At 35.4% G+C, this 16,909-nt stretch overlaps 1 long non-coding RNA gene across 2 annotated transcripts in view; it reads left to right on the top strand.

Annotated features, from left to right (window-relative positions):
• Positions 1-727: 727 nt before the first annotated feature.
• The window catches only part of LOC110468100 (uncharacterized), a 95,500-nt gene continuing 79,318 nt past the window's right edge, over positions 728-16,909 (top strand). The window contains exons 1-3 of one of the 2 annotated variants that reach the window (XR_002465010.2): positions 3,212-3,259; positions 5,161-5,201; positions 6,478-6,548. This is a non-coding gene — a long non-coding RNA (uncharacterized LOC110468100). Of the gene's footprint in view, positions 789-930; positions 1,042-3,211; positions 3,260-5,160; positions 5,202-6,477; positions 6,549-16,909 lie in introns of those variants that run through there. The other variant, XR_013339610.1, reaches the window with a different exon arrangement.

Raw genomic sequence — 16,909 nt, 5'->3', positions numbered from 1 at the left:
GGGGTGGCTCAAATACATTGTCCTAATATAGTACAATGCAAAACTTTTGTAAACTTCACATTAAAAAGAAGTGTGTTTTTATATTCTATCAAACGAGATTAGGATTAAAGGGCACTGAAGTTCACTTAAGATGCTCCTGGACAGTTAATGCCATTGCCCCAATAATTTTTTTATTACAAGAGCTGTCGTATACAATGTGATGACTTAAAATCTGCAGATATTCTCTTTCCAAATCTGAACCTGAATTCAAAGACTGAACAGAATTTTTCCGTACAAATCTTCCTTTATTTTTCACTGTAATGGGTCCTGACTAGAGAAAAGACTGCAGAGGTGCAGTATCCCTTAAATTCATTTGTATTTATTATGGAGCATTTATATTGTGACAGTGGCAGCTCAATATTTGGCTTTCATTGGTGACCTTCCTCTTCTCTGAGCCATGTCATGCAGGAGTGAGGTGCCTTTCCTCCCAGTAAGTGCCTTGTACAGTGCTGGGCCACTCACTGTGTGCACACTGTCTGCTCATGGCATGGAGCACAGGCAAGATTGAAAAAAAGGTTGGAAATTTGTAAAATGCTGATGGCAACAAACCCCACTATCTGTGGTGTAGGACAGTGTCCCTGCATTGCACCAGTCCTCGGGCACGTCACACAGAGCTGTGTCCTCATTGTGCCTGCATCAATGCAAATAAGTGCAGGGTAATTCAGGTGCAATCTTGGGCAAAACACAAACAAGGATCAGGGACTCTCAATTGTGTAACATCCCACAGAGCAGAAACTGCAACCCTACTGGTAAGATATGATGCTTTTGCCACCTCCTGTCTGAGGAGAGGAAAAAAATATTTCTACTGTGTAGCACATCAGGAATTGAAATAGGTGAACCAATAACTCAGGTCCCAGGTCTCTGTTCCTCTGTTCCTCCAATTCCTAACAGGGCATAAAGGTTAACAATTCTTTGGGACAAACTGTCACTAATCTCCTGAGATCCTAGGGAAAGAAGCAGAGATAAAGTCCAGTGAAGGACAGATTACCTGGAATGCTAAGGGTGAGTGTATTTTTAATATTATGACGTTACTGTCTTTTATTATAAGAATCTTGTATTTTTATGACTCCTTCTCTGGCAGGGGAAAAATAGCAAGCCAATTATCTAATTGCTTAATAACAGAAATTTGCCCTGTTTTATGGTTATATCCATCTGCTAGGACTGCTTTGACTGATGAAATATATTTTAGGCTGTAATACAAAAGTATTAATTTACAGGGTGTCTTTTTTTTTTTTGGGTTTTTTTTTTTTTTTTTTTTTTTTTTTTTTTTTTTTTTTGTATCTCATCAGATCATATTTCATTACTTTCCGGAACAATAAAACTTTGCCATATTTTCCAAGTGAAATCCTTCTTAGAGAAGACAATTCAAAGTTCATTTCAATAACTTCTCTGTTGGCTGATGATCTAAGTCTTAGAACTGAACAGATAATGCACATTTTCATTGTTTTTCTTAATATCTAGTTTATTTCTTATAATAGAGGCACCATGCATTTCACCCTGAAGAAAAACCTAATGAGGAATTAGACACCCATTCTTGTTTGGTGTTGAATAATCTGTGTCTCTTTTAACTGAATGAAACAACTCTTGTTTTAGCAGTCAAACTCAAAATATTTTGTTGCTGTTATTATAAAACCATGTTTCAGTTACTTTTTTTGATCTGCTAACAAATAAATGTGGACTTTTACTGAAACAGTATCTTCCCATTTTTATTTGAAATCACAGCACACTATGCATTGGTAACAAAACAATTTTAAACAATGTCAAAAGATTTAAGAATTGAAAAATAAACATATGGATACCCAAGAAAGACACAAAGGTCTAAATTCCTCATAGGAAGAAATTAAAAATGTTTCTAATTTAGCCAGATTAATTTTAATTCCATTTGACCTTGTAAATTATTTCTCAGTTACATTCCTGTAAATAGTTTTGCTGATGTGGGAGACCATATCAGTTAAGTAGAGGGCTGTGGAAGACTGTGCAAATAAAAAAAAAAGAAGAGTTAATGCCATGCAGAGGTCTGGAAACTCCATAAAATCATACAACTAATCACCTTCTACATGGTTTAGTTATTCTAAAACATGCGGTGAATGCAAATAAGAAGGAAATTTTCTGAAAATTGCCTGAAAAATATTTTCCAAGTTATTTTTAATTTACTCCTCTCAGATGAAATATAATGGACAAGAATTTGCTTATGAAATGGCCTTTAAAAATTTTTAGTGTGTCTATTTCTTCAGTTTAAAGTGATTGAGACAATTTTTACCTGAATGTGAATTATGAAGTTAAATATTTTTAATTTACTACATTTTAGCTACAGAGGAGTCACTCAGAACAGGCAAGTACCTTGGAAAAAAGGAAAAAAGCTCTTAAAAGGATAGTGTACTTTCAATGCAAATTCATCATAATAAAATATCTGCCACAATTCTTCTGTTGTGCTCTGGGTTTTTGATACCAGAATCAACTATTGCAAACAGAGAATTAGAATGAAAATAGAGCAGTGAAGTATTTGGTCATGTGTAATTCTTGTCCCTATTATATAGCATAATTTTTTTCTCCTTTAACAGGAGACTAGCAATGTTTATAAGAATCTCCCTGCATTTCCTAGAGATCATTGTATAGGCTAATATTAGTATGTCCCTTTTCAAATGTCATTGGTAGCACAATGCACAGCTGATTATTCAAATAAATGTTTTGCCTGTTTTTTTTCCAGCCATTTGTTGTAGTCTTGATACGTGGGGAAAACATATTTCACTTATTTTCTCTTATAAAGTATTACTCTCATTTGTGTCTTTTATCTTTCCAAGTGTTTTTATGAGGAACATTGTTGGTCACACCTGTTTAAAACCACATTTATGCCACTCAGAATATTGACTGGGAATTTACATTGCCAGAAGATCTTCTGATATAGTAGCTTTTTTTACAGAATATGTCAGTCCATCAGCACCAAATTGTTCTGTGAGAAAGAGACAGTGCCAGCAGTGGTCTGAGGAGCTCTGTCCTCTGCCAGGAAGGGTTTTGTCTGGTTCACTGTCCAGCTGCTGCTTAATGTGATGCTGACAAACCCTGCTCTTCTGGAAATTAGCTCCTCAGTGTCCTGACTGATCTGCTTGCCAGGATCCTTGGATCCCAAGGACCTCGTTGTCAGATTCTCTTTGTATTTGAAAGGTGGAACATTCTGGAGCTGGGACTTGAAAACCAGGAAATTAGAAACTTTCTTCCTTAGGTAAGAGGGACAAAAGGAACTGGGAAAGCAATTCTCTTCCTTCTCAGTAATTCATTTTCAGTAATGAGAAACTTAGCAGGTATTCTGCTTTGTGATACTGTTCATGGAGAAAGCTCTGGATCTCTAGGGTTTCCCATTGCAATCTAATTTTGATAATTTTTTTTTTTTTTTTTTTTTTTACATTTTGTAAGTGTTGGATAGTTAAAAATTTCTATAGCATATCAAATAAGTTAAACTACAGTCACACTGTTTTTGATATTTTTGGGAAGTCTGATATTTGGATCATTTTTTCATCCTTTCAAATTACTTATGAATTTCTTCTCTTGCCTTGTTCTCAAAATATATTAAGTAGCGCTGTAACATTTCCCTTCTTTCATATTCTCCTTTTTTTAAAAATTGCTATGTCTTTTGTCAATTTATATGCTTATTTTACAGTCCTGAGAAGCCACTTTGTCCATTCTGGCCTCTTTGCATGTTTCACAACAGTCTCCAAATTATGGGGGCGTTTGACGAATTAACTATGGTGCTTTTATATGAGAAGAATTTCTCTTTGTTAGTGGTTGAAGGATTATCTTCAGCTTTCTCATCACTTTTTTCCCTTTTGCAGAACTGTTTGCCCATTTTTTTCCCCCCTGGGCAGCTCGGTTCTTGTGTTCCATAATTTTTTTATCTATCTCAAGCATTTCACTGCTCTGTGATCAAGAGATGAGTGAATAAAACACAAATATCCAATTTTCAGGCTTATCAGTAACTTAAAATGGAGATTAAACTATTGCCTCTGAGTATCTGAGCTTTGTAGTAGAAGGTGGAAGTCTAAAAGACAAAACTGACCTTAGGGACAGCTGCGTGTATATAAAACAATCTGACCCTCTGACTCTTTGAAGCTTGAATCTTTTGATGCCAAAAATCAGACCAGCTCCAGAGAAAGAAGGGGAGTTAACAAGGAATTGGAGAAAGCAAAGTTAAGATCTAGAGATGAATTAAAGACATGCCTTTGAACTGAGAACAAAGTATTTGCATCTGTTTCACAATATTTAAAATAGATTCTGTTAGAGAATACTTACAAGATTTATAGAACTGATAGATTGTTTTTACTGCTCTTTTATAGCCAAACAAAATAGTACCAATGTACATGTTTACAAATACAGCAGAGCAGGGTTAGTGCAGACTTATTTTCAGTATTTTAGAGTGGGGAAAACTCGTATAGCATGAACAAATGAAATGCTGAAAAGTCTTTTGTTCATTTTCTTTTACAGAAATATTCTTCTTTTTTACCTTTTTATAAGGAACAGGCTATAAAACATTCTTTTTATAGGAACCTTCTTTCATTAAAAAATATGTTCTCTGCTGCTGCTTCTTGTAATTTTCCAGCAGGGGAGGAAAGGTGTTAGGAGGAATGGGTTAGGAACAGAACAATGGCAATGTGGAATATAAAACACTGGAGTGACCTTGCAGCTGCAAATAATTTTTGCTAAACCTGTGTGAGCAGTAGGTCAGTGATCTTCTAGCTTGGGCTGAGTTACCTTGGTTAGAAAGCTAATAGCAACGTTTACTCTTTGAGTTCTAACTATGAGTTTTGGTTGTTCCCACTGCCTCACACATTTGGAGGAGTTGACAGAATATGGGAGCAACCATGCTGTGGGTGGTGAAGAAGCTGGGGTGTGAGGAAGCTCTGTCAGAGAACACTTTCTTCTTTGGGGGTTTGCCTCACCCACATTCTTTACCTGTGAGACAGCATGAGAATCAACAAGCAGTTGTCAGATATATAGCTTTGCTCTGGCAATGGACAAATCAGTTCCTTTGGTTTCTTCCTGCTGTTGCTGACACTACTTTCCTTTATAAAAAGGACAGCCACAGTAAATTAGTATTACTCTTTTAAAATTTTTAACTTATATTTACAGCAATTTAAACATCTGGCCTGCATGTTCTACTTAAGTCTGAGGTAAGTACAGTCTCGTGTTTTGCAAGAACATTTCCTGCCTTTAAAACTATGTCCTTTCTTCATGTCAGCACAAGAACTCTTCTTCCTCTTCTTCCTCAAGGTCTGACCACCTACAAATCCTGGACAGCATATACACCATCAAATGCATATCCTTTCAGCATGAATTACACAGCCTCTAAGTGGTCTGTTACCTTCAGCCCATGCTGAAGTGCCATTACCTTTTGGTTACCCATTTGGAATTACATATTTGCATGCATTGCAAGCTTGTCTTCTAGAAGCTATATTGTTATATATAGGAATACTTTCTATCTATATACGTTTTCAGCAGAATTCCTTCTGGTTTCCTTATTCCTTACCTTACTTTTTCCTTTCTGTCTCACTAGATTGTAGGGTTTTTGTCACCTTACAAATTTGCTGGCAAGTGCAGCTAGTATAATAGATTAATAATTATTTTTTTTAGGGTAAAAATATAAGGATGCTGACACATAAATTTACTTCCAGATAGATCCTTTCAATCACTATTACCAAAAAGAATTACAAGACTTTTTTCTTATTTGAAGCAATCAAATACAGATAATGGTGTCCTATGTTTTGTCCTTGCTCCTAAATACTGGGTTCAAGAGCTGCAGGGCTGAAAAGAGCTGTATAAGCCAGAGCAGTGGCTGGGGATAGTCTGCTGTGGTGAATGAGATTCCCTACATAAGTAAATGACAGAGATGAGATATTAATACTGGATCAAGTCACACCCTTTAACTTGCAGCTTCACGTAAGGTCCAGGGCATCCTAGAAGCTTCTGTAGGTTCAACAGACACCCTCATTTTTTCACTACAGAGCATGAAGAAATACACCTGGACTAAAGGGGTGCAAAGACATTTCCCAGACAGGCTTGTGTTGCACTTCTCAAACATGTAGCAGAGAGACCAGAACAGCAGCTAAATTCTGTGTCCAGTAAAGTGATTGTAAATGATTGAAGAATTTACACAGGATTTAAGACCCTTAAGACCTTACAGGGGAGTCTCAGCTACCTGTGGCAGAAAGATTGTAAGTCCCAAATAGCATGTCTACAGTGTGCTTGTGTAGCCTCCCAAAGTAATTATTCTGCAGAGATGAGAAAGAAAAGATTCCCTGACTGCAGCATCCCTGCAATGGCAGAGGCCTTGAATGGCACAGGTGAAGCAGCACTGCAAAAGAGGTGATTTGTATTTATTACAAGGTTTGCACAGACTCTTGTCTCCTTGGAACAAGAGACCAAGAAAGTCTTTTCTTTCTTTTGTAGCTTGTCTTTAATGGAGAATATCTATCATTCTTTACTGATGCTGAAATTCAAGTCAGCTCTTTGCTGCACTGGTAGGTACTGAAGATAATGATAACTAATGATCATCAGTGAATTCACTTTATTCTTGAAAATGGAGGGGCAACTTATATGCCTGTGATTGTCTATCATAGCCTTTAAAGTTGCAGAAAAAAAACAAAATAAATATATTATCACCAATAACAATGATGCTAAATCAAACAGAAAGTTTTATTATTTTTTCAAGTTCACATTAAGTAAGGGATGATTAAAATTGTACAGTATCTAGAATTTAGAACAACTAAGTTACCTGTAATAACAAGCCTTTATAAACCTTTGAATTTTAAACATAAGTATATAAAAATATAATACTTCCTGCTTTACCAAGCTAGGTAGTCCACAACAATCCTAATATGCTTTAGGAGAAAAATGTTTTTTAAAGCCACATCTTCCAGGCTCCAGATCAGAGTTATATTTAGTTTGACCCTCAGCTGCATTTCCCTTATGCAGTGTCCCAAACAGTATATCAGCATGAGGTGGAGAGACCATTACAAAAATCATTTGTCCATGACAGGCAGAAAGCTGAAGCAACCAATGTTGTAAAAGATATCATTGAGTCTTGCCCTGACACAACTACATCCAAGGTGATTCTACAGTGTGTCAAGTGAAAAGGAATAAAGGGAAATATTGTGTCCCTGGGGTTCAAGAGAAATGTTAGTTTGTATTAGATTTTATGTTTTATGTTTTATGCTTTATGTTATGTGTTTCTCTTTGTTAATTATTAGTCTTCTTTGCAAAGTTTCTTGCTTTATAAAACCAAGAATTAAACTAGAGTTTTGTAAAATATTGTGCTGCAAGAAATGTAAACAAACAATTCTTTCACCTATAAATCCTTTCAATGGAGGTATAAAACTAGAGTAAGAGCTCAGCATGGAAAAACCAGCACTGCACAGAATTCCTCCTTGCTTACTACCAGCTAGCCTCCAGTGTTGAGAATTAAAGGAAATAACATTTAAAAGTCCGTAGCCATTCTGATAATTTTAACATAGAAGACTAAAGCAGTATATTGAAAAATATGCAAACAGCTTCAGTGATTCTGATAGAATTGCAGACTTTTCAACAAACTTACACTTAGCATGTTGATCTCAGCATTTACATTACTCTGCTGTGTCATTACATGGAGCTCTCCAAATGGGAATTCAGCAATAGACTTATGCACAATCTGAAGCCTCCTTGCTCTCAGACCTCCTCATTCCATTTTCTAGCTCATGCTGTGAGTGCCAGGAGGTAATATCAGCATTTACTAGCCCTATTTTATGTCTGGCTATGGTTTCTCTTTCTAAGCCTAGGCATTTGCTTCTGCTCTACAAAATGCCAGGAGGTGAGATTCTGCTTGGCAAAGTGCAGAGCAGTGTGCTGAGACTGACAGGGTATTAAATCCAGACATATATGTTTTGCTCTATCACTAAGAAGAGCTAGCAATACCTCAACTTGAAGGAGAGTTTTCTTGTTGGATTTAATGAAGACAGGGTTTCAATCCCAGCCCACTGTGTTCCCCCAGTTTATTATGATCCCAGAGAGAAAGGGCTCAAACTTATTCCTGTCCTTTCAATCAATATTCAACAGAATAATTTAGTACCAAACATACCACTGGGTTGGGATAGTAAATACTGACTTCCAGTTACTTCTCCTAGACCTGTCTGACCATCTATACCAAAATTTCTTCAAAATTTCTTAGGTCATTCCCAAGTAGAGGTAAATGACTGAAGTCAAGAACAAACATGCATCTTTAATATGTAATTCTAATAGACAATATCAAATGCTTTACCACCTTGGTATAATCAAAACTAATAGATCCTGCTCATAACGCTTCTTCCTCCTTAAGTGGGAGAGATGAGATGTAAGGAGGAAAGAAGGATGAGACCTTCATCTTTCACCAAAGCAAACAGCTGCTCAGGCAACTGCAGACCTAGAAATCATTGAAGGCCCTATTCTAGGGAAAGCTCTAAGGAAATTGTCTTTAAATATGTCCCTTTGTAATGCAAGCTATTTTACCCACCTCTTTATTTAAGACTATCAATATATGTATACATGTATATATACATACATACTTATATATATATACATATATATACATACATATACATACATATATATATATATAAATATATATATATATATATATATATATATATATACATCTCAATAAGTAATTTCATTTATCTCACTGCCCATCTGCCCATGAAAATTTTATTGGTGGTGTCATGACCTTAGAAATACTTTTTAGAACTCTTTGATATCAAAAGAGCTCAGGCTCATAGATTTGGTAAATATTAAAATATGCTGACTCTCTCTGACCAGCTAAGACATCTTCAGCTATTCTAAACACCTGCTAGTCCAGTAACTTGCTTGGACTAGAAGGCAATAATGCCTTAGCCCATTATTGTCTTAAAAACAAATGCATTGTTCTCTACAAGAACAATTGTCCATTGTAGCCTTTAAAGTTGCAGAAAAAAAAACAAAATAAATATATTATCACCAATAACAATGATTTCTGATTTTATCTCTGTCAAGCCAAAGATTCAAAGATTAATGAGGGTGTGGAGTTTTGTTTTTTGGTTGATTTTTTTTTTTAGAAAAGCTAAAATTCAGAAATAACATTATTAAAGGCATTGATTATTGGAAAAGTTGTGAAAAGTACATTCTAGTTTTAGCAGTGTTCTGTAAATACTCTGCTTCATTATAGACAAATTTATAAATTACTGTAAATTTATAGAGATCCATTTAAACCATTTTATGTTCCCCAAGGATCTGTTCCAAAAAACGTATCTGAGATCTAGTGCAATTCTAATACATGGCCTGTCAACAGCAGAAAGATTTATGGAAAGTGTTTTAACAAGACATTTTTTAAAGTTTTTCTTTTATCACAAGAAAGACAACCTACACTTAAAAGCTTCAAATTAAACAGCTGCTCTTATTTAAATTAATCTAACAAACAAAAATAAAGTGCTATTTGCAAGTACAAGCAAATGAATAAAATTGAAGAAATATCTGTTAATTGGTTTTGCGAATTTAAAGATTGTGCTCTTTGTATTTGAAGGAGAAGCAGAAAATTGCAAACATTGATTTCAAAATAGAATCTATTCCCTTTATTGTCTGGAGAGTGCCCGTCAGAGAACAATAAATTTCACTCACAATAGTCTCTTGGTATTCACTCCAAAAGCAGCCCAACAACCCCCCTCCCCCCCCCCCAAAACTAATCAGAAAATAGACTTCTTCTCTGTGCCTGTATTTTCTCCAATTTTGAGGCTTCCTGTAAAACATATTTATGTACGTTTGCTGAATTCTGAAAAAAAAATTATTATTGCTAATGTTATTGTTATTATTGGTAAATAAGTTCAAAATACCCACAATTAAATATATACACTGTTGAAAGTCTAGAAACTATAAAAGTTGGTCTATAAAACTGTCGTAATAGAATAATCTAGAAGAGAAATAGTGCTTCTGTATCTGAGTTGCTCTCATTTAGAATGGCAGTCTTCTCCATGTAGGGCTGTGACCACTTAGCAAGTCTTCCCAGACCAGAAAATATTGAAAGTGCACATTAAACACTTCTTACCTGATCATTCATACCCAGAAACTCATGGACCCTAGAATACTTTAGGATGGAAAGAGCTTCTGACACTGAACCCAATGCTCAAAACAAACTTCAAAGGTGCATAAGTTTGCCAAGAGCTCTCAGTCAAGTGATGAATATATTCCAGGGTAAAAGTCTCAGACTCTTTGAGCAACCTCTCTCACTGTGAAAAGCGTTCTTCTGAAATTAAATCAGAATTTCCCTTGCCACAGCGATCTGTTCTCTGCCCCTTTCCAGGAAGAGTCTGCTATCTATAAAATTGTTATGTACCTGCAGACAGCAATTAGATTCCCCCTCATCCTGCAGTTAAGTTACACAAACCCAGCTCTTTCAGTCTCTTCTCTCATTCTGCACACCAGTCCTACAGTCACTGTGGTTTTCTCTCTTCAGGTTTTCTAAGCTTTTCTTGCACTAGGAGGACATGTTTGCATGCAGCAAACATTACAAGATAAAATGCTTCACCTATAAAATTATGAGAAATGAAAAATTTCACCCGTTGCACTCACTCAAATAATTGCCTGTGGAAGCAAATACCCTTAAAACAGCATTCAATCAGGGCATTTCCAGAACTCATCACAGAATAATCACAGAGCTCAGGGCCTCAAAGATCACCTGGCCCACCCTTTCATGGGAAAGGGAGTCTAGATTATATTATCCAGCATCCTGCCCACTCACTTCTTGAGTTCAGAGTCTCACCTCTGCTAACCCTTGAAAATTAAACTAGGCCAAGAGAAAACTGGCCTTTCACATTCTGGAGCAGTTGCCAGTTTTAATGAGATTTCATTAACAAGGATGCAAACTGTCACAGGCTGTGACCTGGAGTCACTGATGAATTTAGCAGCTATGAAGCACAGATGTGCTAAAACTTCTTACATTCACAGTGTTCTTACATTTCCAGCATTGAAACTCCATGTGCAGTAAAGTACGAGATCATAATCTTTTAAATAAACCCTTGAGGATTCACAGAAAAAGTGGAACATTTCATCTGTCAGCTTTACCAGACAAAGGGTAATGAGATCTCTTAGCAGCCTCCAAGTATTGTCTCACTTGAGCTTTCTCTTCGAGGTGTTCTGAAGTATATGTGAAATGCTGAAAAGTGAAGTGAAAATTAGTTTAGGTACATGGTTAGCAGGTAGTTGTAAATTATCATAATTTTAAAGGAACAATATTAATTGAAAAATCATCAACTTTCTGCTTTACACTTCCATAAGGAGTTCCATGATCATCTCGTTTCCATTCCACGTCCAGAGATGATAAGTATAATGTTTTAATTTTAACCTTGGAAGACAACTTGCAGAAATGTGATTTGATTGAACTCTGCTGTGACTGAAGATTTCTTTTGAAGATCCAGCACCTTACTGAGAATATTGAACTCAAGTGAATAAATAAAACACGACATCAATAAGAATGAGGAAACTCAAAGTTAAATAAGATGTTATAAAACGACCACAGGGTATTTAAATGTGTAGCACACACTTTATAGTGAAAGAAAAAAGGGAATATAATTAATTTGTAACTGCAGAAGCTGTAGATTATTGCAGGAGGCAAAAGAAAAATTAGTTGCCTGTTTTAAAAAAGTTTTGTGGCCATGACAACAGATAGGATGAAATGGTGCTGCGCTACAACTGTCATCCTGATTTGCATGACAGGAAGATCTGCTGCAATCTTTTGTAATGCTCACAATGTATATCCTAAAGAATTGCATTTAACTGTACATCAAGAGGAAAACTGAAAGGTAAAATTATTTAGTAATAATAATTACTAAATAATGTGGCTGGAAAAAATAGCCTTGCTTTCAGGTCCATGAAATCATCTTCAGGCTTTTTAAAGAAAGTCATGTCCTACCATGCTTGCATATGGAATTACAAGGGATTCAGCAAATTTGACTATGCTTCTGGGTTAGAATAAGGACATACTTTGGGTAGGACTGCAGCCTCTGCCCATGTGAAGCACAGAGTTTTCTTTCCTCCTTATCTCATTTGTTTTGTCATATGCAACATGAGTTTCTGTTGTTTACAGGATAAATCTGTGCAAATGACACAATTTTTTGCAGCTGGAGCTATGCTATGCTTCTGTTGCCTTACAAGAACTTCAGAAATCAGCAATGTTTCATTTTCCAGTGTACAAATTTTTATTTGTAGTATACTGATAACAACCATAAAATATGAACCAGAAATATTAAGATTCTTCCACTGGTAAATTAATTATGGCCCCAATCCATCTGGATGAATGACATAAACTGTTTTCTGTGCCTCACAGGGAATACATGGAGAAAGAAGTAGATTATTAACCACAGATGACTAACAATTTTTTTCTTTTGGTAATTCAATTTATTATGAAATATGAAGCAATGACCATCACTGATATTTTGTCCTTGGCATTATGGCTGAGGATTTTTTTTTTTTTTAAATACATCTAGTCAGTCCAATAAATGCAAAAATACTTACAACCGTCTTCCCCATTCTTGTAATGAGCAATGCCTGATGGCACTAACATTTGAGGTAAGATTTTTGGTATCTTCCTTTGTAGTTAATTATGATGATACCTCCAGTGAAAGTCCCCAAAACAGCTGGTAGATAGAAAGGCTGCAATCAAGACAATGAAACAATGATTTGCAAAGGATACCTAACACCCTACTTACATTAAAAGAACCTTTAGTAGCAGAGAGTAGATTTAAGACCATAATACAGATGCTAGACAGGAGTTTTGATTCTAGAGCAATCAGATGATCTCAGCTAAAAAAAATTGAAGTTAAATGCACTTCTAATCATCCATATAAAATATTTTAACACTTCATCATAATACAGCCACATATATATTCTGAAATGTCAGGTTTCATCTGCCTACGAGACATATTCATCCATGAGCTACAGAGACCTTTTGGCTGCATTGCACACAGCACTTGTTTCAATGTACATGAAGTTTCTGAAAATTGCCTTGATATAGTTGACCTAAGTTAGGGAATTGTTTTGACACAAAAGTGTTGCTAAAACACAATGCAAGCCAGGGATATGGCAGAAAATGGAAGCACGTCTGAATTGCATAGCACAGCACCTGGCTAAGGATCAGCCTGGGGACAAACCTTTGTAGTCTGACTGAAGTGATGTCAATCCTCAATGTGCTCTGAACTTAAACCAAGGACCAGGCAAGCCTGAAGTGCAACGAGAAGATGGAGGACTTGTACTGCGATAACTTTAACACCAAGGTAAATTTTTCAAGATGGGATTCTTCTCTCCTCTAATACTTAAATGTGAACGTCTCCAGAGGGAATTTAGAAATGCTAAGCAACATAGTCACTCCAACCTCCTCAGATTTAACAATACAGTAAATCTAAGTATCCAAATTATATATCAATGTAGATAGGGGGAAGGCTTACAGAAGTTTCTTTTCATTTCTGCTCAGTGTAAGAAAGAACAAGTAATGCTCTAATATTGCTTGTTGGGGTTGGGGAGGAGGTTTTCAGATTAAGTTTATATTACTCTAGGCACAGTCTTTTAAATAACTCCAAAATCAATTAAACTTTTATATTTTTTTCCTTGTTTTTTTCTGATGTTGTTCTGGATCTGTGCTATGAATTGAGGAAAGGAAATGTAAGGCATGCTGAAATAAAGCAGCAGTGAGGTGGGACAATTATAACCAAGCTGTACTTGGGAATATTCTTTCCATATGTCCAGATGAAGCATTGCTGTAGAGTGTCAACAAACAGCTCACAGGTTCAGTCTGAGCTACTGCACTAAACAAAATTTAAAATAAATATGAGAAATTGTTTTCTTATTTAATATCCCCAATGGATCAACTTTTTCTTGTTTTGGAGTCACTCATAGTTCTCTTAGAAACAGGAGAATGTTGGTGCTGGGAGCACCTGATAGACCAAAACCCAGGCTGCCTCCCAACTTGCATCTGTTTATAGCAAGCTGAAATATTCTGGAAAGTCAGAATCAGAGCAGATGGACTTGGAAATTGCCTTTTTTCAGAATAAAATTTACCTGAGCAGGAAAATAGGTCTAACTCTTGATACTCTTTATGCTTCTATAGAAGCAATAATTTTTCTACTTAGTTGTTTTATTTTTTTAACAAGCTTGTAATAGATCTTATTTCAACAAAAAAAAATCCACATACTGCAACATGTTCAAATCTGTATACATAGCAAACAACCACATTTCTGTGGTAGATCATTGTTTCATATGTTTCATACAGATTCACTTCATCTCTGTTGGAAAATTTCCAATTTTCCATCTTTGTTCCAACTTTCTATCGCTGTTAGAAAATACATTGATTTTACAAAATGAAAGTGTAGAAACAATAATTCAGGATTCTTTTTGGTGACAACAGAATACCCTGACACTTCAAGAAATCTATTCTGCCTTCTGCTGATCCCTGTATTTTGCTCTGACTTGCTAAATTAAAACCTTTTCTTCAGTGACCAAAATGACCACTTTGTATAGTACATGAGTGATGCTTTTTAATTTCTCTCTGTTACTTTGCACATGTATCAGAAAATTAATGGCTATAATTTTACACTTATGGAAGCATAAATAAGTGTGACACTTACACCAGGAACATCCACAGTGCATAGCATTTACTAATTTCAGCAGAGATTTCTGATCTTGGAAACAAGTACTGCACTTTGTAAGATAACACACAGGAAGCAATTTCAAAAGAAAACATATTTCCAGCTCTTCAAGAGCAAAAAGTCAATCTATTTAAAAGCCACTTTTGTTTTCTTTGTCTTGTTCTTCTGCACAAATAAAAAACACACATATATCAAAAATATATGTGCAATGAAGAAAGGTGTAAGACTTATGGCTTTGTTTTCCAACCTTGACTCCAGCAAAGACTGACATGATGTCTTTTTGTTAAAGACTATTATTAAATGTATCCAATTACAGATATAAAATATTGTTATTATTTTTATTAGGCTTATAATATTTTATAGGTTAAATGGAAGATAAAAGTGTCTCAGTGACTCCAACACATTTTCTTGGGAAGAGTACCAGTTATACACCAGAAAGCAAGAGCCAATATACTTCTTCAGTTGTACATGCAGCTCTAGAATGGAATATATTGTTTCTGTTGCTTACATCTTTCTAACTGTCTTGGAGTAGATGGAAAGAATGTGGTATGAAAAATTAAGATTTATTTTAATATATTTGGCTAAATTCTATGTCAAATGCTATCATCAGAGACTTATATCTCACTCTTGGGTTTGATGAAGACAGATTTTGGATCATTATACTGAGAATTGCTGCTTTTGGTATTTCACTTGGAGCCCTGACAGGTAAGTAAAAAACATTAAGGCCCAAAATTTCAAATTTATTTGGGATCTGTAGCCTACTGAAATGGGCAGAAAATTGTTAACTAAAGTCTGGAGGAATAAACAAATGAGTAATATTTTATATGATAGGTATTACTATACTGTTCAACCACAGTATACTAAAAATGATGAGTAGATAATTCCATTTTTCTAGTATATAATTTTCAATTCACTTTCCCCCCCTTTTTTAAGGAAAAAGTATCAGTTACTACCATGTTCCAATGCATTCAGGTACACATGTAATTAAGTGGAGTTGTCAGCATGCATTACAGGGAAAGTTTTTTTTTCATTTTCTAGTCATGTACCAAAGGTGGAAAGAGAAATGTTGGCACAATAGAAACAAAGGAAACCAGCAGAGCTGTTCTATAAATTTTATCACCAGAAGGAAGAGCAGCTGTTTCTATGTAATAGCTGGGCCTTTAAATGCTTTATCATGCTTTTCTTTATGTGGTAGGATATTTACTGTACCCAGACTGGATATCACCACGAAATGAATGTTCTGAGCACATCAAATGTCACGGCAATATATAAATGTGCAACAAAATATGAAAAAGATTTTCACAGATGCTGTAAAGATAAACACATTGCAATCTATTATTCTATTTTGCATTTTTATCTTCTGCTCTCTAATTCCATATTTCTCATATTTTCTTCCTCTTTTCCCTCCACCATCCCTTCTTCCTTGAATTGTGTTTTTCTTTGGATCTCCATACTAGGAAGAAGCAATATAAAGCAAAAGTAATTCCAAATTTTGAACAAACTGTTTGAGAAGTCTCCTGTCATTATTACTTAATATTTTAAAGAGTATTTCTCTGAGTTAATTCTGAAGTCTCTGACCACATAAAGAAAGATGCTCCTCAGTCTCTCAGCCAATTTTTCTGTAAAAATAATCTCACTCAAGAGAGATATTTTAACTTGGTAAATAGTATGATATTGTCTTAGTTTTTCTCTCTCTGGCTAATAATCTTTCCAGAAGTCCTTTGGTATATGTTAGGCTTCTTAAACAGTATGATATCTCCTAAATCTGAGGAGAGATTTAGCTACTTAACAGTCTTCTGAGGCTCTGGGACTACAGGCTGGTAGTGCAATACAACTGCTTCTCTGCATTTTAATGCACTGTACAGCGACTGCTCTCTCTTCTTAGTATTGCTGCCAATAAAGTGCATCTCCCAATTTCCAAGGAAGAAGAGCAAAGGTGTAAAATGGACTTCAGCACTTTTGTACCCTGTCCAGTATGCATTGCCAGTTTGTCCATAAAGTGAGGATTTATTTGAGCACAATCTTTGTTCTCTTAACAAAGACATGTAGAAGAGAAGATTTGAAGATTTTTACTTAAGTATTTTAAAACTAAAAAGTAGGTACAGTATATGCATTATTGACTGAAACACATAATATTTCCTATAGGGAAAAAATGTGATGAAAAATCCACCCACCCAAATATCAAAATTTGCATCAACAAAAGACAA

The sequence above is a fragment of the Lonchura striata genome, chromosome 3, assembly GCF_046129695.1.
Source record: "Lonchura striata isolate bLonStr1 chromosome 3, bLonStr1.mat, whole genome shotgun sequence".
NCBI lineage: Eukaryota > Metazoa > Chordata > Aves > Passeriformes > Estrildidae > Lonchura > Lonchura striata.
This window is presented reverse-complemented; position numbering and strand designations above follow the sequence as displayed.